The following is a 22,726-nucleotide window of genomic DNA, read 5'->3' as shown; positions in this document are numbered from 1 at the left end:
ACTAGTTATACGTTAAGCTCTTTGCAGCTGGGACTGACTTTTACTGTGTGTTTGTATAGCACCTCCTACAGTGGGACTCTGATCTTGGGGGCTCTAAGTGCTATTATAACACACATAAATAATAATAATAAATTCTGGCCTGGAACAGGAAAGGCTGCTCTCAAAATTTTTCTGTCCCACTGCAGATATATTATAGATCTATTGAAAATGTCAGTCTTTTCCAGATGCCCAATCTAGTTTCACGGTTCCTAGACATTAGGATTAGCATTCAGAGTTTTGAATACTTAGCAAATTCTCATACTTTAACTTTTTTTTAAAAGAATAACCCTATGCATAAAAGAGACTCTTGCTTCGCATTCCTCCTTCTCCTTCAAATTACACCTCGGGTTTGGCCTTCATTAAATAGGGCTGTGAAAAAATCCACACTTTGTGCACTGCAGTTAGGTCAACCTCACTCTGCCTCCCCATAACCTCTCTCCACACTAGATACATCTGGGACAAAGGATGAATCCTTTTATCAACCTAGCTGATACCTCTTTTTGGTTGAGTGGCAGGGGGAGGGGTGGTGTAGGGGAAGAGAGTGTTTATCACAGTGATAAAAAGAAAAGAAACTAATACAAAAACATTCTATCACTGTCATGTCTATACTACAGCAGCATAGCTAGAGCAGTGCTTTAATTAAGCTAGTCCTACTAAAGAACCTCATTCTACTGACAAGTACACCAAATTATAATTAGTAGCTAACTTCATAACAGCCTACAAAACTCCTCAATATCATGTACTAGCCTCCATCATACCCTTCCTACTGTATCAACATCAGCAAATCAATGCATCCTGCATCATGCCTTAAAGATCAATAAGAGCTCTTTGGAGGATGACGATTTTCTTTTACAGAAGCTTTCGAAGGTTCAGAATTTGCTTTTGTTCCATATTTGAACCAAACCTTTTGAATATTTGTGTGAAACAGAATTGTCTCAAGATATCCATTTTTAAATAAAAGAACTCAGGTTTCTCTGTCTCTCTGGTCAAATATGACGAGAAAAAGCCAGGAACCAACAAATCCTTTCTGACAAAAACTTTCTGACAAAATCCTTTCTGACATTTTGCTGAAGCCCAAATGTTTTGCAAAGGTATCTCAGTTTTGACAAAAAAATCCTGTATTTCAACAACTTTTCATTTTTTTCCAAACAGTCCCCATACATGGGCTATCTGAAGGCCAAGGATAGGAGTTTGTGCCAAACCCTGAAGTCCCCGCAAGCTTTACTGTCATCTCTGTCTCTTGTACACTAAGTAGTGCCCAAATCCAGCAATTCTGCATATAATCACTGTGTGTGTGTCTGGCTACTGGTTTAGTCTGACAAGATGTTGGGACCAATCCTGACAAATCACTGAAGTCTATCACAGTCTATCTAATGTGGTGGTTGCACGTAGGAAGGAAAGACAGTCCAGTGATTAGGATATTAGCCTAAGTCTTGGGAAACCTGTATTTAACTCCCTGAATTGCCTCCTGTGTGATATTGAGCACATCACTTGGCCTCACAGAGTCTCCATTCTGCATCTGTAAAGAGGGATAATAATATTACCCTGCCTGAGTCTTCAGGATAAATACAGTAAATATTGTAAGTCCCTCACCTACTACAGCAGGAATGACTTAAATAATTGCTACTTGGATTGAGGAAGGGGCAGAAGGCTGATTTCTGAGCTAAGATTTGGCCCAGTTTAGTAGCATCATGGGCCAAATTGGTAAGTGGGAAAAGAAGAAGCAAATTCATTTACCTATCTGCTTTGAACTAATTATCTGACAACACCTCTGGAAGCAGTACCGTATTAACATCTTGTTGGAGAAAGTTATACGAGGTCTTTAAAACTGACAAAACCAGAAACTTTGATGAGAAACGAGAACTAATAGACTAAATAAGAATCTGCTTCCCAGCTTGTGTGAATCAGCCAGTCATCTATAACATCTTGTGCCTTTAAGAGTATTAATATTTGGCCTACCACAGTGACTTCACAGTGACTGTATTTTTAATAATCCAATTAGTCATTCCCAACTGAAGCGTTCTAATTGATTACTTTTCAGCTTCCTCTGGTGATAAATGTAATGGATGTTTTTGTCAAGCAAATTGGCTTCCTCTCAATATCTGTTTCTTGATGTCATTGCCTCTCAAGTTAATGGCCCGGTGTATTTCTATAAATAGATGAGTGGCTGGCCAAGAAAGAGCTGTGTATTTCCTGACAGTGCAAATTTCATACTGGTTTAATTACCACAAATGTACACTCCTGAGCCACTCCTATTTCATGGAGCATTATAGGAATTAGGGAATAACTTGGACGTTAACATATCCTGCTTTACAAACAAAAGAGAAACGAATTAAATGCTCCTCTGAACTGTCAGTGGTTTTCACTTTGGGGAATTGGCTTTCTCAGAAGAGGCTACAGCAGAAGCTATGAACTATGTCTGCTCTTGAGAGTATTTATGATATTTATTTAGTTCTCAACCCACGGTGTATTTGAAAAACACAGAGTAAGTTGTGTGCCCATGTGGGGCATGCGCACACACACACACACACACACACACACACACACAATGAGACTGCATTTGCATAAAATCTTGTATTTTAGCTATGTGTACAGATAGCTGCAGGCAATTTCGCTGCAACCCCCGAAAGAAACAGGAAGCCAAAAGAGGAGAGATAGTTACCTTAAAATACCAGTCTTTCTGGGTATGTCTACACTACAAAGTTAGTTCGAACTAACTTTCATAGGCGCCCCACTCCCGGAAGCAACCCCCCTGGCGGCGTGTAGTACAGCCGGGGCAGACCGACCACTCCGGTGCGGGGCACTTTTGCCTCCTCCCTCCCCCGCTTTGTCTCTGGGGCGGGCCATCCCCTCCTTGCAGCTCCTCTCCCCGCCCCGGCGCAGTGGCCGACGAGTGCCATACCTGCATGAGCACCGCTCCGACGGTGGATCTCCCCACGCCGAACTGGTTCCCGACGGATTGGTAGCTGTCCGGCGTGGAGAGCTTCCAGAGGGCGATGGCCACCTGCTTCTGGAGGGGGATGGCGGGCCTCATGCGAGAGTCCCTTCTGCGCAGAGCAGGGGCGAGCCACTCGCAGAGCTCCAGGAAGGTGTCCCTCCTCATCCTGAAGTTCTGGGTCCACTGTCGGTCTTCCCAGCGCTCCAGGACGATGCGGTCCCACCAGTCGCTGCTGGTGTCCAGACGCCAGATGCGGCAGGGCATGCCGGTGCCGGGGCGCCGCCGCGGCTCCTCCACGGCCCCCAGGGCGGCCAGGTGGAGAGGCAGGGGGCTGACGTGCACCAGGAGGTGCCAGGCAGCCTCGAGCCATTGCTGGCAGGCTTGCAGCAGCAAGTCCAGAAAGTGCACCAGAAGGTGCAGGGCGAGCTGTGGCTCCATGTTGCCACCTGCGGCAGCATCCCCAAAGGGAAGCACCGACACACACGGGCGCAGAGATCAACGCTTTGCTGTCCCTCGGCGAGGTTGGCAAGCAAGCAGGAAAAGCTGAGAACCAGCTGTCCGGGGGGGTCCCTTTAAGCACGAGCCTCAGATAGCCTCAGACAGCAGCCACACAAAGCAACTACTGACCTGATGCCCTGCCAGAACTAGTTTCAGCTGCCCTTAAATGCGCCCCTGCGTCCAATCAGTGTGGACGCGCTAGTTCGAATTAGCAAAACGCTAATTCGAACTAGTTTTTAGTTCTAGATGCGTTAGTTCGAATTAGCTTAGTTCGAATTAACTAATTCAAACCAAGTTAGTTCGAATTAATGTTGTAGTGTAGACGTACCCTCTGTGTCTCCATAAGGGTAGTCAATTTTGTGCACTTCCCTCCATTATCTAGAACAGTCTCCATTCCTATCTACACCTAACAAACATCCTGATTCTCATTTACATTCCACTGCAAAATTGGCACTGAATGAAATATTTTTTGTACCTACAGCAAAGCAGCTGGATTTTTGGCCTTTTACCAGTTCCATATTGGCTAGGAAGATCTTTGGTTTTTTGCCAGAGATGTTTGCATTATTTTGTAGTAGTGAAAATAATGTTGTCAGTCTTTATGGAATAGAATTTTTTAACAACTATAGTACCTAGAAGGTTGAATGCATTCTACACTGGCTGTGATCCTGTCAGATTTACAGGCAAAACAGAGCAATGCCAAGTCTTTGACTGAATGGGAAACCTTTGAGGAAAACCCAGTTTACTGCAGTGCCTAAAGATGGTGCTAGGGGCCCTTATGCTTATGTCCTTGGGAGATAGAAAAACAGGGTTCTGACCATTATAGGTGCCTTAAGATCCTATAGGTATTTTTCATAAGGGAAAAGCTGTTAACTTAGCTGGCTAGACCAAATTCTAACTCGCTTCATTACATTCTGCCTTTCTAAATTGCCCTACAATTCAGTAGGCTATATTATTCTTCTTTACTAGCTGTTCTCAAAGAGTATTGCTATATGCTTTCAACAGCTGCTGACTTAAATGATTAAATGATTCTTGAATTTCATTTCTATAAAGGTTTGGAAAGTATTTTGGGATGAAAAGCCATATATGTTAATATAAAGTGCAATTATAATAATGAGAGGGGAAAAAAGATGCATTAGAACATGTTGTCCATGCTCTGAAAGTGCAAAATATGTCCCCAAACAAAGAACGTTTTTGGTGTTAACTGTTTCACTCCCAAACTGCCACTGCCTTTAGATGCTCTTAAGAATTTTGTAATTAAACTGGTAACACATTTAATATTAGGCAAAGTAGGCATGATAGATAGAAGGGGTACTGCTCTTTTCTAAACATCCCAGCCATTCAATTAATTAAACTGACTGTAAAGGGTTAAACCTAGAAAGATTGAGCATTCTGGAAGTGTTGACAGGGAACCAGGAGAGCGAATAGGAAGAGTGATAGATTTTTGTATCAAAACCAGATTCTGCCTGCTTTAGTTTTTTGTGTGAGTTCAGAGCAAGAGCTGAGGTATTGGGGATGGACTGAGCCAAGAACCAGGCATGGAATTTTCAGCAATATCCATGTCTAGAAAGGGCAGAACCTTGGAACAACAGATGTGAGTAAAATGGGGAATGTTTAGTTAGACACTACCAGGTTATTTTCTTTTGGGGGGGCAGGAGAGTTAGTTAAACTCCTCTGCGCTGAACCTATGTCCCTCCTTCCCCATACTCTGTATCTGAAAATGAATCCCAGGGAAGTAATTCTCTGTGCTTTTAATCTGCTTTTTTTCAGTTGCTCTGTAACACCTGACAACCAAATATACTTTACCAAGTATGTCGTCTCTGTTTTGTTAATAAAATCACCTTTTTATTACTTTAATCTGATTCCTGTGTCCAAGAAAGCAGGTGCACATGCCTGAGGCTGAAGGTCGACTATTAGGAATTGCAGTTTGTTTTCAAGATCTTTCCTGAGGAAGGGTTAAAGAGGTTGGGGTTACCCTTCAGGAAGAAATTCCCAATTGCATCTTCCTGGGCTCTCAAAGGCTTTTTGCATTTGGATGGTGCAGCACACGTCCCAAGTTCAGGACCCTGGGTAGATTTATTAAGCATAAGCCTTTAATGGCAGGATATTTTAATGTGTCCTCCAAGCCCCCACCTTCTGCACTCGAAGTGCCAGGGTGGGTAAGAGCCTTCACAGTAGCGATTTGGGAGCTATCATTTATCCTAGCATGAATCCACAGTAACTCCATTGATTTCATTGGAGTTGCTCTGATTTTAAATTATGTAAATAGGAGCAGAATTAGCCTTTAATAAACCAAAACTATTTTAGATATATTTTATTCCAGGATTATGAGTGCTTCGGGGTTAGGTGCCCTGGAGTTTCTTCACCTTGTGCCAGGAGAGGTTGCGGGTGAAAACTTTTGCACAGAGAAATGGAAGAGATTGACTTAACTCTTCTCAATATCCTTCCTTTGTCCCTGACCTCTGACTCCTATTTTCTTCTATAATACAAAATATAATATTATTCTTTGAGCACCACTCCTCATGGAGTGAATATAGACCTAACTGTATTGATTTTGATATTATTGGTACCAATTTAAAGCAGCTGGGGATCTGGCTTTCATAACTGAATCCCTACATTCCCCACATTATATCCCCCTGAACTCACATGCTACATTATCAGATGTTACTTGCATGGAACACAGTGAGCTACATGCTTGGCTTTGCACATATAGCACAAAATTGTACTGTCAGGTTATGAGAGGGTGAAAATTTGGATGGCTCTGAGCATGAAGTGGCCATATTTATTATTTATTCTGGAAGTTAGGACCTTAATATTTACACACTGAGTAGTACCGTGTCATACACTAAACATAGGTCAAAGTTGTCACTGAGGTAAGCCATTTAGGTCAATGGACTTAGTTGAGGGAAGAAATCTGTCTAGTTCCTGTCAGAACAACATGAAAGCATGAAGAATATTGGCTCACTAGCCTTATAAGTCTAATTCCTGGCTATTTGTAGGACTTCTGGGAATGATGAGGCTACCAAGAAGAGCGGTAGTAGTTGTGTAAGTGGGATATACAGAGATTAAAATATCACTTTTGTAATCCAGAGCTTCTATCCTATGTAAAATCAAGCTGTGTATGGGGCTTTCACAGTTACATTGAGCAAGACTAATGGACTAAGCACTGTGATGGTCAGCACTATAGAAAGCTCAAAAATATGCAGTGTTCTTATGCATCTGTTTCCTAGTGTTCAGGGCCTATGGGAGAAGTTGAAAAGGGGAAGAGGATGAAGAAAATATGTTATAGAACCTGCACAACTGAGCAAGGAATGCTGACTCCAGGAGGGAAAAACCCTCAACCAATGTGAAGATGTATGAACAAGCAACACTATGCTTTAAGCAAGCTCATCTTTTGTGGCAGATGAGAAAAGCCAACACTGACCTCACAGGCAATATAGGTATCAAGTTTTTACTAGGATAGTGATTACAGTGGGATTTTTACAAGGAGAGTCTTTATATGGCATATATTTAGAGAGAGAGAGAATGTGTATATGTACTGTGCATGACCCTGATCACTGGTAGTCCAGTTTACCACATAGACCAGTGGTTCTGAACCAGAGGTACATGTATCCCTTTGGATACATAGAAGTCTTCCAGGGGAGTGCATCAACTATTCTAGGGTATGTCTACACTACCACCCTAGTTCGAACTAGGATGGTTAATGTAGTCAATCGAAGTTGCAAATGAAGCCCGGGATTTAAATATCCCGGGCTTCATTTGCATCTTGCCGGGCGCCGCCATTTTAAAATCCCCGGTAGTTCGGACTCCGTGCCCGCAGCTACACGCGGCACGGAGTAGATAGTTCGAATTAGGCTTTCTAATTCGAACTACCGTTACTCCTTTCTAATTCGATCTACCTACTCCGTGCCACGTGTAGCCGCGGGCACAGAGTCCAAACTACCGGGGATTTAAAAATGGTGGTGCCCAGCAAGATGCAAATGAAGCCCAGGATATTTAAATCCCGGGCTTCATTTGCAACTTCAGTTGACTACATTAACCACCCTAGTTCGAACTAGGGTGGCAGTGTAGCCATACCCCTAGATATTTGCCTATTTTTAAAATAGGCTACATAAAAAGCACCAGTGAAGTCAGTTTACTGACTCTTTACTCTGCTCTATAAACTGTACCCTGAAATGTAGGTACAATATTTATATTCCAAACAGTTAATTTTATAATTATATGGTAAAAATGAGAATGTGAGCAATTTTTCAGTAATAGTGTGCTGTGATACATTTGTATTTTTGTCTGATTGTGTACACATTGGGTTTTAAGTGAGGGAAAACTTGGGGTACACAAGACAAATCAGACCCTTGAAAGGGGTACAGTAGTCTGGAGAAATGAAGAACCAAAGCCATAGACAACAGAATCTTCCTGAAAGAGAAAGACGCCAGAAAGACACATTACTCCACATTTTAGCCACTGGTGCTTGAACACTTTGATGCATTAGACAAAAATAAGTGTAGCTTCCATCTGAGTAATCAAAGGAAAAGACTGATCCTGCAGTTAAATCACAATTAGTACCTTCTATGAAAATGCACAATCATTATGAATTAAATTGTCCACATTTGGAATGTCCATCCCATGGAAATTCAGACATTTAAACATTTGTTTTTGTCCCAAGTTGGAATGAAAAATGGAAATGTAAAGAAAATTTAAATTTCACAGAAGGGCCATGTGAAAAAGATGTATCTAGAAATGTTGAAAAATCATAAATAGATATGGCAGGAAGCATGGGTGGCACCATTCCGAGTGTCTCCCCCAGTTTCCTGAGGCTGCCTGCATTTCAGCCCTGTCAAGGCCGGGCAGAGTGGCCAGACCTCCAAGGGCCTAGGATGTACCTGCACTACGGGGCCAGAGAGGACCATCCACTGTGTTCTGCTCACCCTACAGGGCTGGGGATGTCTCTTGCCCTTCCCATGCTACAGTGAAGTCCTGTCCCTGCCGTATGGGGGCAGTTCCCACAAGGGGTCTGGGCAGAAGGGTTAGGGCCTCAGGCAGCAGTATGGGTTTAGGGGCTTGCCTCCTCTAGACCGAGGTTCACCCACCACCCATTGCTGGAAGAGACCTCAAGAGATCACCTATCCAGCCTCCTCTCTAAGGCAGGATTAGGTATAACTAGAAGCTTTTCAGGCCTACAGAGATGTGTTTTCCACAAGCTCCATGGGTAATCTATTCCATCCTTACAGGGAGAAAGATTTTCCTTATATAGGGTATGTCTAGACTACACCTCTCTGTCGACAGAAAGATTTAGATTATGCATGACGAAATTGTTAATGAAGCCGGGTTTTGAATATCCCATGCCTCATTAGCATAAAGATGGCCACCGCTTTTTTTTGAAATGGAGTTTTTTTGAAAAAAATGGCAGTCTAGACGCGGATCTGTCAAAAATAAAGCCTTTTTCGACAGATTCTGTAAATCTAATTTTTTGACGAATACAGGATCTGTCGAAAAAGGCTTTATTTTCGACAGATCCGCATCTAGACTACTGGTTTTTTCGAAAAAACTCCATTAAAAATAAAGCGGCAGCCATGTTTATGCTAATGAGGCACAGGATATTTAAATCCTGGCTTCATTAGCAAGTTCGACATGCTTGATTTGCATCCCTCTGTTGACAGAGGGATGCAGTCTAGCCGTAGCCATAGTGTAGTAGTAAATCTTCCTTGTTGCAAATTAAGCCAGTTACTTCTTGTCTAACACTCAGTGGACATGAAGAACAACTGATAGCTATCCTCTTGGTGACAACGTTTTACATATTCAAAGTTTTTAAATCATGATTTGAGGGTGGCAGTAACTCAGCCAGATGTTAAGGGGTCTATTACTGGAGTGGGAAGGCAAGGTTTTGAGGCCTGTGATATGCAGGACGACAGACTAAATAGTCACTGTGGTCCTTTTGGCCTTAAAGTCTACATCTCCCACCAGTCTTCTCTGGCTTAGACATATCCAGTTCTTTCTTCTTAGATCATGTTTCCTAAACCTCTTTTATTGCTCTTTTCTGAACTCTCTCCAGTTTGTTCACCTTTCCCAAAGTCTGGTGCCCAAAACTGGACACCATACTTCAGCTGAGATCTCCCCAGTACTGATTACAGTGGGACAATTACCTCCTGTGTCTTACATAGAAAACTCCTGTTAATACATTTCAGAAATACATTTACCTTTTTTTTCAGGATCATCACATTGTTGACTCATGTTCAATCTGTGACCCTTACAGACTCCCCAGATCCTTTTCTGCATTGCTGCTGGCTCACCAGTTAGTCCCCATTTTGTATTTTTGCATTTGATTTTCACTTTCTAGAGTGTTGTAATTTGCACTTGACTTTATTGAGTTTTATCTTGTTGATTTCAAACCACTTCTCATATTTATCAAAGGTGCTCTGAACTCTACTCCAGTCCTCCAAAGTGCTAGCAATCCCTCCCAGTTTGGTGTCACCCACAAATTTTGTAAATGTATTTTGTAAGTTTCATTAACAGAGTCATTAATGAAAATACTTACTAGTACCAGATGCAGGATAGACTTCTGCAGTATTCCACTTGCCATGGCCTCCCAGTGAACCACCGATACCTAGTCTTGGACCACAGTTTTGCAACCACTTGTTCATTCATCTTATTGTAATTTGGTGTTACTGCTTCATAATTTTCTTTGCATTTTGTTTCAATTACATTTAGTTTTGGTATTTTCTATCAAAAAGACTTTTTTCAACATTCTCCAAAATAACATATTATATTTCAGTGTATTGACTGACCCGTACTGTTTTGTTTCAACTCTGTCTGTTATTTAACTGTGTTTTTCTATAATGGTGCTTTGATTGAAGAGGCTTTTATTTTCAGAACGTGATGTCCCCATTCTTTGATATCGCAAGGCTGTCAAGGCTGACACTTTTTCAGTTGTTGTGGTGGGGTAAATTTTTGGGAGCAAAAGATAGCTTTGTGCCTTCAAAAAAACTTCAAAAACCTGAAAACAAATTTCATGCTTTCAATGCTGTAAAGGAACTCATACTCTGAGGTATTTATCTTATTCCCATTGGTTTCAAGTCAATAGTTTGACTCAGTGGAACTTGAGAGTGGCAAAAAAGAGGAAAGATGGTCTTATGTTTAATGCACTGGATTAGCATTGATTCCAAGCTGGTTCATATACTTCCAATGTGATTTGTAGTCTCTAGTGCTGTTTCTCACCTGTAAGATATTTCACTAATGTCATGAAATTACATTCATTAATGTTTGTGAAATATTAAAACAGTGGAGGTCATATGCATGTATGGACAAATAGATAAAACCTTTCAGGAAGTATTTGTCACCTGACAGGATTGGAACTAACATTTACAAACTATTGGCAAGTTCACAATATGTGGAGAAAATTCACTTTTTTTTACATGCAGTAAAATAGTTACGAAATCTGTTTTGCAGCATGCATTTGGCAAAAACAAAATGAAAGATCCCAGATATTTTTCTTTGCCTTCCAGTAAGAGACTCGAAGACTAAACACTGCATTGTGACTAAGGCAACTTTATGACACATTCCCACCCAACCACTGAAATGGGACTTATAAACCCCATACTAAGCACAGACAGAAGAGAGAGGAGAGTTTTCTCTGCTTACAGGCAACCAGGTTGATCACAGTCAGCACAGCTGCCAAGTTATGGAGGCCTGCACCCACAGCTAGGAACTATTAGGAAAACAAGCTCCCTATATAGGAAGGAAAACAGAGAGAGGAGAGGAGGCAGAAAGGCCCAAGATAGCAGGGGGCAACTGCCCCCTACCAAGCTACCTCCAAGAAACTGATAGTGTGGCAAAGGAAGACTACAAACCCTGGTGGTTAAGATCTGGCTCACTTACGTTAAGTTGATGGGCTGGACTAATTTGAGACAAATCAAGGCAGCCCAGTTAGGAGGAAGCTGGGAGCTTCAGAGAAACTGCCCCATGAGCAGTTGACAGTGTGGTATAGAAATGGGGCTGACTTTAAATGTCCCCACAGGAAAGAGAAGCTCAGAAACAAAGAAAGAATTTTGCTTTTGTTGTTACATATGCAAGAGAGCTATGAAAGTGACTCATCTCCTGCAATGGCTGGCTGACTCTCAAGCACAGCAACAACTGTTTGAACAGATGGCATCACACCAGCAACAATTGCTATAACAGATGGCAGACCTCATACTGGCTGCTATTCCTCAGGGCCCCACCATCACAGGGAAAGTAGCCCCTGCACTTCAGGCAACTACTCTCACCACCCAGAAGCTTCCGAAGAGGAAGACACAATGACCTAAAGTCCTTCTCTGTAATTTTAAAAAGTGACCCAGGCCTTTTGGTAGCAATCCTGTCTACTGGGCTGGATGCCCTGTCACCATACTGTGGATTAAAAAATGCCATATTCAAGGACTATGAACAGGTGACAGCTGCCACGTTGGACTGGCTAAGTCTAGATGAAAAAGCCTACTGTTAGCATTTCTGCCACCAGCACTACCTTGCCCCCCAATAAGAAGAGAAAATGTAGAAATGGCAGAGGTGTTCAATGACTTCTTTCATGTGACATGTCTCAGAGGGATAGCTGCATTATTCCATATCTGCAAAAACAATGAGGAATCTGGGGCACCAGAGACTAACAAATGTATTAGGGCATAAGCGTTTGTGGGTAAAACCCACCTCAGAACTCCTCGTTCTTTGTTTCCCCAAGAAGGTTGGTGGTGATTGGATGCCTAATATAGGGAATGCCAGTGAAAATGAGGTAGGATCAAAAGCTAAAATAAGGAAAGAACATAATACTAATTACAAGAGACAAGTTAGATGTCTTCAAGTCACCAGGGCTTGATGAAATGCATCCTGGTATACCAAGGAGCTGATTGAAGAAAATCTGAGCCATTAGTTATTATCTTTGAAAAGTCATTGAATATGGGAGAAATTCCAGAAGATTGGAAAAGGGCAAATTTGGTGTCCATCTATAAAAAGAGAAATTAAGACAACCCAGGGAATTACAGACCAGTCAGCCTAGCTTCCATACAAGTAAAGATAATGCAGCAAATAATTAAAGAATCAACTTGCAAACCTCTAGGAGATAATAAGGTTATAAGTAACAGCATGGATTTGTAAAGAACAAATCATGTTAAACTAACTGGCTAGCTTGACAGGATAGCAAACTCTGTGGATAAGGGGGGAAGCAGTAGATGTGGTATATTTAGATTTTGGTAATGCATTTAATACAGTCTCACGTGAACTTATTAATAAATTAGGAAAATTACAATGTAGATGGGGCTACTATAAGGAGGGTGCATAAGTGATTGGATAAACATTTCCAGAGAGTAGTTATCAGTGGTTCACAGTCATGCTGGAAGGCCATAATGAGTGGGGTTTCACAGAGATCAGATCTGGGACCTATTCTGTTAAATATCTTAATCAACAACTGAGATAATTGACAAGGAAAGTATGCTTCTAAAGTTTGTGGATGATATTAACTTGGAGGAGTTGCAAATGCTCTGCAGGATATGATTATAATTCAAAATGATCTGGACAAACTGGAGAAATGAGGTGAACAGGATGAAATTCAATAAAGGCAAACACAAAGTACTCCTAGGAAGGACAATCAGTTGCATGCAGAGAAAATGGGAAATGACTGCCTAGGAAGGAGTGCTGCAGAAAGGTATCAAGGGATCATAGTGGACCACACGCTTCATATGAGTCAACAGTGTGACACTTGCACACACACACACACACACACACATACACACAAAAAAAGCAAAATAATTCTGGGATGTATAAGCAGGACAGTTGTAAGCATCCCAAAATGGGCATTATGATTGACCAGTAGTCAAAGTACCATTCAAGAGCTTAAGAGCATACTCTGCATACACTCACTGTTGTCTAGTTCAATCTTGGAGAAGGAATTCATATTACAAACAGATGCACTGGAGGTAGGGGGTGGGCAGTCCTTTCCCAAGAAGTAGCTGGAGCAGAACACCAATCATGGCCCCCTACACTGGTTGAATATCATCAAAGAGATAAACCCGAGGATCAAAAGATGATTCCTGTTCTTGCAACCAGACACCTTCCACACAGAACACTAGGCAGGAAATTTGTATGACAATAGCAATTTTCTGTCAGGAGAAGTAGACTTCACCACCCTGAGCCTTGAGGCAGAAGATATGTAATGTGATTTACAAACCCCATAATGAGCATAGATAGGAAGGAGAGGAGTATTCTGGATTAAAGGCAACCAGGCCGACCACACCCAACACTGCTGTCAAAACTATCAGTCATGGAAGCATGGAGGTATGCACAGCTGGGGCCAATAAGGGGAACAAGCCCAGCTATAAAGGAAGAGCAGAGAGAAAGAAGGGGAGCAGTAAGATCTGGGACAGCAAAGGGGAAACAGTACCATGCCAGGCTGCTTCTAATCAACTGACAGGGGGTCAAAGAAAGACTGCAAGCCCTGGAGGTTAAGTGCTGATTGACTGATCTTCGTTTAATTTGATGGACTGGGCTAATTTGAAATGAATCAAAGGAGACTTGTTATGAGAAACCTGGGATTCCTAAAGAGACTGCCCCAGGAGTAGTTGACACCACCCTGTTCATGAGTGGCATCATTGTTGCTGACCAAGATGTAATATATGCAGGCTGCATTGCAAAACAAAGCTATTTCTGTGATTCAGTCAGAGTTGGGGATTCCCTCTACCTGTGCTCGAAACATATGTTGAAATGTACAGCATAACAAACCTTTTCCAGATGCCAGCAGTGTATTTCGTGGTTCACAAATATTATGTGGACAACACCCCCATCTGGCTATGCAGAAAAACAGAATAAAATATCAGCTCACTCTAGAAATAATTTATTGATGAATAAAATCCTTATTGTACACTCAATATTGGAACGTTTACTATATGCTAATGTGTTAGAGCAGAAATCATACAGGGACAGGAGTTGAGAGATTCAAAGTCATGAATACTGTAGCAACTGCAGATCCCAATACACAGAGCCAGATGTTCACTCACTTATATTGGGAGAGGATTTGGCCCATAGTGTTTCATAGTACAGTTTAAAGAGTTTATTATCTAGAATACACATATTGTACATGTTAACTTCAATATTTTAATAGCTATATGCAATGTGACTGGATCACATTTCATGTGAGAGAAATTCTCGCTTTTGTTCATGTATGTCATGTGACCAGTTCATGTATGTCTGGATGAGCTCTCTCTGCCATCTGTTGATGTACTGGGGGAATGGATCTCAGGAACAGTCTGTATTTGCATAGGCTCACTTACTCTGCCTAGGCAATGAGCAGCCAGAGATGTGGTTAGTTTTCCCAGATTTCCAGGTGGGGACTTGAGCCAGTTCTGTTTTCTAAAGTTATAAGAGGAACTCCTAGCTATTGAACCTGACCCTTGTTGTTGCTGATACCAGCTAGCAGAAAGGTTACACTCAATTGTAGTATAACAGAGTAGCTAGTGCTGGAGGCTGCCCATACGGGACAGTTTGGCTGGGACAATTAATTTTTTAAGCCCTGTCTTGGCCATCCAATATTTTTAGTAAAAATGGACATTTGTCCCAGTTGCTCTTGCCAACTTGATCTGTTTACCCAAGAGTCTTTCTTGGGCGAGGGGATTAAGCGTGTGTGAGGAAGGAGGGCTTGGAGCAGTGGCTAGGGCCAGCCCTGCATGAGAGAAGGTGAAAGAGCAGGGTTCAGACCAGTCCACCCGGTGTTCCATTTTTCCTTTTGGAAATATGGTTACCCTATAGTGCTGGGGTTTTAAAACCACATCAATTTAAATGTATGTTTGCATTAATTTCCTTAAAAGAAAAGCTACATGTATTTATATACCTATATAAAGGCTCTGTGCTGATTAGTCCTCGCCTGGAGTACTGAGTCCAGTTCCAGGTGCCACATTTCAGAAAAAATGTGGATAAACTGGAGAAGATCCAGAGAAAAGCGGTAAAAATTATTAAAGGTCTAGAAAACATGACCTATATGGGAAGATTGAAAACACTGGGTGTGCTTAGTCTAGAAAACAGAAGACTGAGAGGGAACACGATAACAACTTTCAAATACTTGAAAAGGTATTACTTGGAGGAGGGAGAAAAAATATTCTCCTTAAGCTCTGATGATAGGACAAGAAGCAGTAGGCTTAAATTTCATCAAGGGAGGATTAGGCTGGACATTATGAAACACTTCCTAACTGTCCGGGCGGTTAAACACTGGAATAAATTGTCTAGAGAGGTTGTGGAATCTCCATCATTGGAGATGTTTAAGAGCAGGTAGACAAACACCTGTCAGGGATGGTCTAGATGTTTCTTGGTCTTGCCATGAGGGTAGGGGACTAGACTCAATGCCCTCTTGAGGTCCTTTCCAGCTCTAATATTTTATAGCAGTGATGGTGTGTTCACCTGGTCAATGGCACTGACACATTCTGTCAAACTATCTAGGAAAAAGTAACATGGCTGCACAGAATCTCTCACCCTTTTTCCTTTATTGGAGCATGCATAATGCGATCCTTCCAGACTACACAGCTATACAAGCAAAGATGTGATCATGTTTTGAACACTGTTCTCTTTTTGGGTCCCCCAAAAGATTTAGCGAGTGCCATGCACAACCTTGGGTAAAACTCAACAGTGTATTGGTTTTGACAAATCCCACATCAATAGCTATGCAAAAAACAAGCAAAACAATAAACTGAAACAAAAACTGAACACATTTTAAAAATTAATACTTTTTAAGAGCTCATATCCTCACAACCACTAGATCAAGTAACCTTAAATTTAGGACACTAATCCTCCCTGAACTCTCTTGAGGCACACCATATTTCAGAAGACTGCAAGTCAGCATGTTGACTTAGAAGACTTAAAAAATGTCAACTTTTAAACAGCAATTGTCCACAACTTAATTATTGCGGCACTGCTGCATCACTATGGGTGCATCTACACAGCAGGACTTAACTCAAAATAAGCTAAGCAAATCGAGCAATGTTAATTGTGTATCTTATTTCAAAACAATTTATTTCAAAATTGGAAGCATCTCCACAGAACTTATTTTGAAATAGAGCATTCTTCCTCCAACTTCCCTTACTCCTCGTACAATGAGGAGTCGGAGTAAGATGTCCTTCAGTGTGACAGTATTTTGACACTATTTCAAAATAATTATCTGCTGTGGAGACGCAGACTAAGTTATTAGAAATAATACGCTGTGTGAACGTACCTTATGACAACAATAAAAAGAAAAATTTTGATTAAAGATGTCAAACCTTGCCCATCATTAATGCTGATGCCCACTAAATTAGGACCCTTACAGCTTTAGCATACATATGAAGAAAAATTGAACTTTGGAATAGAAAAAGATGCCTATCTTCAAACTAAAGGTTTAATAAACATTCCAGCCACACCATTTTGTAATAATTGCTAGTACAAACATTAACCAGTATCATAATTATAATACTTGTGTTTAATACTAAATGTGTACATTGTTGTGAAACTCATTTCTCTACTTCAACTACTTATTTGTGATTTATTAACGTCTTAATCTCATTTTCTCAAGCTCTAACCATGGAAGTGGTGTGCATAAATCCAATTCAACTCCCATTGAAGCCAGTCCTACTGAATTTTTTCCATTGATTTCAGTGGAATTTGTATTGGGCTCTTGGTTAAATAATGGTGATTGGCTGTCATAATAATAAACAGAATAAAAGGCTCATGGAAATTAGCAATGCAAACAGCCCTAGAAACTCATTTACAATCTAAGCAAGGGTGATACCTACCAAAAGGCTTTCTAGTGCTTTGTCCAGTTTCACTTTAAAGGTCTGTATTGATAGAGTTTTCAGTGTTTCCCTCTCAAAATTATTCCTATCTCACTGCTTGGAAGCTTTTCCTGATATTTAGCCTACATTTTAATTCCTTTAATTTTATGAAGATCTGTCTACCATTGTGCACATAATTGATAAACACATGCATGCAGTCTTCAGTTTCTTTTGAAAGAGAAACAGACAACAAAATCTAGGAATTTAAAATCAATTAGGCTAATTTTATTGACAAAGCAGCTCAAATAAGTCATAATTGGCCTTAGTTAGGATTCCAACAAGCTGTTAATTTATTTTCTCACTGCTGTATTTGGCTTCTGATTTTAGCCCTGAGATCCTTAAGCAGTCTTTACTCTCAGGCCATGGCTACACTAGGAAACTATTTAGAAATTACTAAATTTGACTTAAGAACTCTTGATTTAACAAATTCAAACTAGCATGTGCTCACTATGGCACCTTTCACAGAGGTTTTTTGGCTTCCAAGTCCTATCAGGTTGCAGGAACTAATTCTCTAAGCTCCACCATATTCACAGCTGAAACCCTGAACCCTATGTCCTGATCCCCCTTGAGGCAGAACCCTTAGCCCCAATAAGCCCTGAGCTCCCCTCCCCTGCCCCATGGCTGAAGCTGGGAGCCCTGAGACCCACCTTGAGCTAAGCCTTGAGCTAAGCTTAGCCTGTGGCTAAAGCCTTGAGCACTCCTCCCTCCCACTGTGCCCTGGACATTTTTTAGCATATAAGGAGGCTCAGAAAGAAAAAGGTTAAAGAACCAGCTCTAGAGGGGAGTGAGACGGATACTTTCCCAGTGAGTTTCGTTGATATTTGCTCCCATTTCCCTCCCTGATTCCCAATTCCAATCTCCATGCCCAACAAACCAATTGAAATCACCATCTTCACACCATCTTCTGCAGTCCCAGTTCTCCCAACTCCTCTCCTCCACCATTGGCCTGGTCCTTGTGACTTCTGGCTTCTAAAGAGACAGGTTCCTCCTTCTTACTGCTTGGGAGTAGCAAGGGGTGGAGATGTAGTGGACAGGAGCATCTCTCCTTGTTTTTGGATCCAGGGAGCAGTCCTTCTGTCCCATTCCCCAATGCCAGGCTCATTCTGAGCAGCACAAACCCACCACTGTAGGCCAAATCCTGCTCAGTCTTGGGCTGGAGTCAGTGCAGATGAAATCGTTGGTGAATTTAAATACAAAGTTGTTTCTAGTCTCCTGAGCATGTGCAAACTGATTTTTTAAAAGCTTACAACTTGGCCAGATTTGGGCCGATCTCTGTGGGATTGACAAAAGACACTTACCTGACACAAAGGTTACTAGGGCATAAACTTTCAAATCTTTGACCCAAAACATTGTTACAATAGAGATTTTCCAAGAGAAGGCTGCCAGAATTCTTTAACATAGTTTCCTCTGAACTTTTTTTTTCAGAAGAGCAAGAACTTTCCTAGCTGAAATTTTCCAAAAATCATGACTCTGAGGCAGGCACCCACTATGAAAAGTTTGACCTAAACAATTACACTTCAGTGAAGTTATAAGCAACCAAAATAGGGTCTTAGGATGGGAAGTATCAGACAATCTGAGTTGTAGGCAAAAGTACCAGCCTGACTATAATGATTGTTGAAGATTTAGCAACATGACTTGAGAGATTTAACAACTATTTAATATGCAAGAGGCCTATTATATATTGAAGGTGTTAAAGCCCAATAATTGTAATCTTAATAATCAACGGGTATTTATTGGCTATGTGATTGCTTTCCTATTAAACGTAAATTAAATGTGTAATTAAGATATAGTTCAGACATTTGTTATAATTTAAAGAGTTGCTGATATTTCTTTTCCTATTGGAAAAAGATTACCATTTATTGAAAAGGCAATAAAACAAATCTGAAAAGCTTTAAGCATGGAGTTCATCTTTCTCACGTAGCCCAGGGCGTCATCAATAAAACATCTTGCGGACAGCTCACTGCTAGGCAGAGCTGAGGAGGACTATTAAAAATAGCAGGTATTGATCATTTTCTGTCCTGACCTGTCCTAACAAATGTTTTACTGTTCACATTGCTCTTGGATCATGTCTCACTTCTTAGGACATGTCAGTTCAGTATCCATGCAGCTGACCTAGCAAGCATTCCTAACATTACTTGAGTCAAGCCTCATGGGCTGAGAGCCATAAAAAGTCTCTTTAGCTGACAGGGTACAGTATGAAACTCCCAGTTTGTCTAATCTGTTACATGAAGTAGTTTCTTGGCTAGGTGGCCTCGCTTTATTGCTCTTGTAAACCGTGAAGAACAGGGTACAATCCCCCCACAATTCCTAGTGACACTGAATAGCATGAGAGAAGGCAAGGAAATGGTCACATCTCTCACTGATTTTTGAGTATTAATTCTTATAAATTACTTTGAATTTGCACATATCCCCCTACCATGTGCAGTGCCTATCACTGTTGCTGTCCTTTGTAAGCCTGATGGTTTCAGTCAGTGTGAATCTCTTTCCACCAAAATGATTTATATGTATTTACTACACCATCCAGAAACAATGCCTTGATTTTTTGGCTCAGGCTGGGATTGGCAAAGGAGCCACAGGAGTTTAACTCCCTTAGGTTTCTTTTAACATCCCAGCCTAAAGCACTAAAGGTCAAATCTTCTCTCCAATGCACATAATCAGGGTGGGATTACTGTAAACTCCTAAATTACTTAGGAGAACAAGACCCATTGACTTTCATTTGCAATGTGAAAGTTAGTGGTCCTGTTTTGCTAAGTATCATAGATGCTTTTGAAAATCTCACCACTGCAATGAACTGGTGCAAGAGGAAGGGCCCAGGTAATGGACTCTTTCCCACACCCAACCAGTGGAGCCACCCTGCAGCTTTCAGTGAAATCTCAGGACAACAGTAACAGAATGTTTGCTACAGCTGTACATATGCATATCCACTGGCCAGGCCTCTTCCTGAATCTACAAGCATACTCCATGCTGACGGCTTGTCAGACTCCAAGGACTATTGGATCCTGTCTTCTGAGATATGAGGCAGAAGCCAGGGTCCTCACATGGGCAGCAATAAGTTAATCAACTGTGAATCCACAGAGCTACAATACATCGTAGTCCACCACACAGAAGAATGCTGCTCTTCCCAGTGCAAGCTCAGAGGCATCCCTGCAGAAGTAGAATAGTCTCCCCATGTTTGCAAGATCTGTTATTATAAATATTGATATAAAACAATTCCATCTTTTTAAATGTAATGGCACCACAAGCCCAAAGGCGTGAATGAGTAACAGAACATAGTTAAAAAATAAATTGTGTACCCAAAGATGGATTTGTTTAAAGTTCTGATTGCTTATGTAGCATAATTAAATTTTAGTGTTTGAGGTCTTACTCTGAGAACGTAATGTTTTTTGTGGACATTCAATTTATTTGCAAGTTAAAATCTTGAAAGAAAAAAAAACATTAAAAAGCAGTGAGCCTCCCAACTACAAAATGCCTTTGAAACAAAATTCCTGCTCTTTCATACTTTGTTCTGAATTCAGTTTATATCACATCTTAGAGACAATAGGATAGCCAAACGGACTCCACTTTCGGAATCATAGAACACTAGAACTGGAAGGGACCTTGAGGGGTCATCGAGTCCAGACCCCTGCCCACACAGCAGGACCAAGTACCATCTAGATCAGTGTTTCTGAAAGTATTCCACTAAGTCACTTTCAGAAACACATTAACTGGCCACCCAAGTTTGTTTATTTACTGGCACCGAGGCCACAGAGCCTCATGACTCCCATTGGCTCCATTTCGTCCTTTGCAGCCAAGGGGAGCCATGGGAAGCGGCGTGGGCCGGACCATCGCTTCCCGCAGCTCCCCTTGGCTGCAAAGTATGAAAGAGAGCCAATGGGAGCCGCAAGTCTTCGTAGCTGTGGTGCCAGTAAATAAACAAACTGGGGCGGCCAGTTAATGTGTTTCTGAAAGTGATTTTTCAGAACACTTTCAGGAACACTGATCTAGATCATCCCTGACAGGTGTTTGTCTAACCTGCTCTTAAATATCTCCAGTGATGGAGATTCCATAACCTCCTTAGGCAGATGATGAGGGACAAAGAGCTCTTCCAAAGCCTGGGATTGATTGAAAGGGAAATCTTTAGAACTTCAGTTTAACATGCTCCCAACTGAGCTACTTCAGCAGCAGCCAAAAGCCCAGCTAGCTATAGTCTCTTTCCTTTAAAATGGTTCTCTCACATTATTTTATGTTTTAAACATTGTGTGCACTCAAATGTCTTTACAATCGTTTAGTTTTCTTTCTACTTTTCTGCTGTTTTGCAGTATGCTTTATAATTTTATCTTTGTGTTACCAAATTTCTCCTAAATTCTAATGAAGCCCAATGTTCTTTTTGAGATAGCCATGTTAGTCTGTTTCAGCAAAAACAACAAAGAGTCTGGTGTCACCTTAAAGACTAACAATTTTATTATATCTTAATAAAATTGTTAGTCTTTAAGGTGCCATCGGACTCCTTGTACTTATGGCTTTTTTAGCTAAAATGAATGTATGACATTTATGAATACAGAAAAGGGGCCTTTGAAATAAATGGGTGTGGAACCAGACCCTATATTTGTTAACAAGAACAGGGACATGTAGGGTTTCTACAATAAAACTTCTCTATAAGGATGGTATTGATTTCTTAAGGTTCAGAGATCATTTCTAGCTTTAATAAAGACCCCTGTGAAAATGTATTTTGTCAGCCAAAGAAGTAGAAGAGGTTTTAACATTAAATGAAAGGTGAGGAGGGGTCCCTTTTGAGGTAATTGGGGATCAGTGTGGGTTTCATTGAGCTGTAGGGGAAAAGATCCTGAAAAGAATTAGATTTGTTTAGAAAAATAAGGATGGCAAAAATATTGGGTAAAAATAATAAATGCAAAGAGGAAAGGTATGTGGGTCACAGAGCTGGGATGTGGCATTCATTTCCAAGATATGTCTGTTCAGCACTAAAGGGGACCTTTGCGGCATGTTTAAAGAACATAAAAGTTGCTCCCTCTAACCTTGAAGGAAGTTATGTGTAGCTTTTCACAGTCCATAATTTAAATGATCCCATGGGTGGGGGAGACGGGAGTGGAGGGAGTGCATGTGTGAATGCCCTTTGGAGCCCTGTTACTGATGGGAAAAAGATTAGACTTGCTTGCATAGACATGGAGCAACATGATAGGGAAGATAACTCAGCAGAGACTCTATCCCAAAATGATTTTACAAAATTGCAGCATTTACAAGGAATGTGCGCCCAAACAGCCCCCCACTAAACTGGGATTAACATCAAGGCTGCAATGTGGGAACAGCTCCAGAGTGACCAGTACTGAAGACAATAGACAATGCTGCTTTCTTTAATCTTATGGCTAGTGAAACAGACCCTTGACAGGTGATGGATTAGCAGAAACTAACACAACTTCCTAATGTCTTCATAGAACACTGTATGGTTTAT

The 22,726-nt window shown here is 41.1% G+C and overlaps 1 long non-coding RNA gene across 2 annotated transcripts in view; it reads left to right on the top strand.

Moving 5' to 3' along the window:
- LOC112543792 (uncharacterized) overlaps window positions 1-22,726 on the top strand; it is a 181,653-nt gene that overhangs the window by 141,792 nt on the left and 17,135 nt on the right. The window contains exon 3 of one of the 2 annotated variants that reach the window (XR_012902507.1): window positions 6,703-7,087. The exons of the other annotated variant lie outside the window; for it this stretch is intronic. This is a non-coding gene — a long non-coding RNA (uncharacterized LOC112543792). Of the gene's footprint in view, window positions 1-6,702; window positions 7,088-22,726 lie in introns of those variants that run through there. 2 annotated transcript variants of the gene reach the window in all.

This window comes from Pelodiscus sinensis, chromosome 3 (genome assembly GCF_052426305.1).
Source record: "Pelodiscus sinensis isolate ZL-2025 chromosome 3, ASM5242630v1, whole genome shotgun sequence".
Lineage (NCBI taxonomy): Eukaryota > Metazoa > Chordata > Testudines > Trionychidae > Pelodiscus > Pelodiscus sinensis.
The sequence above is the reverse complement of the archived record's forward strand: the minus strand, read 5'-3'. Positions and strand labels throughout refer to the sequence as shown.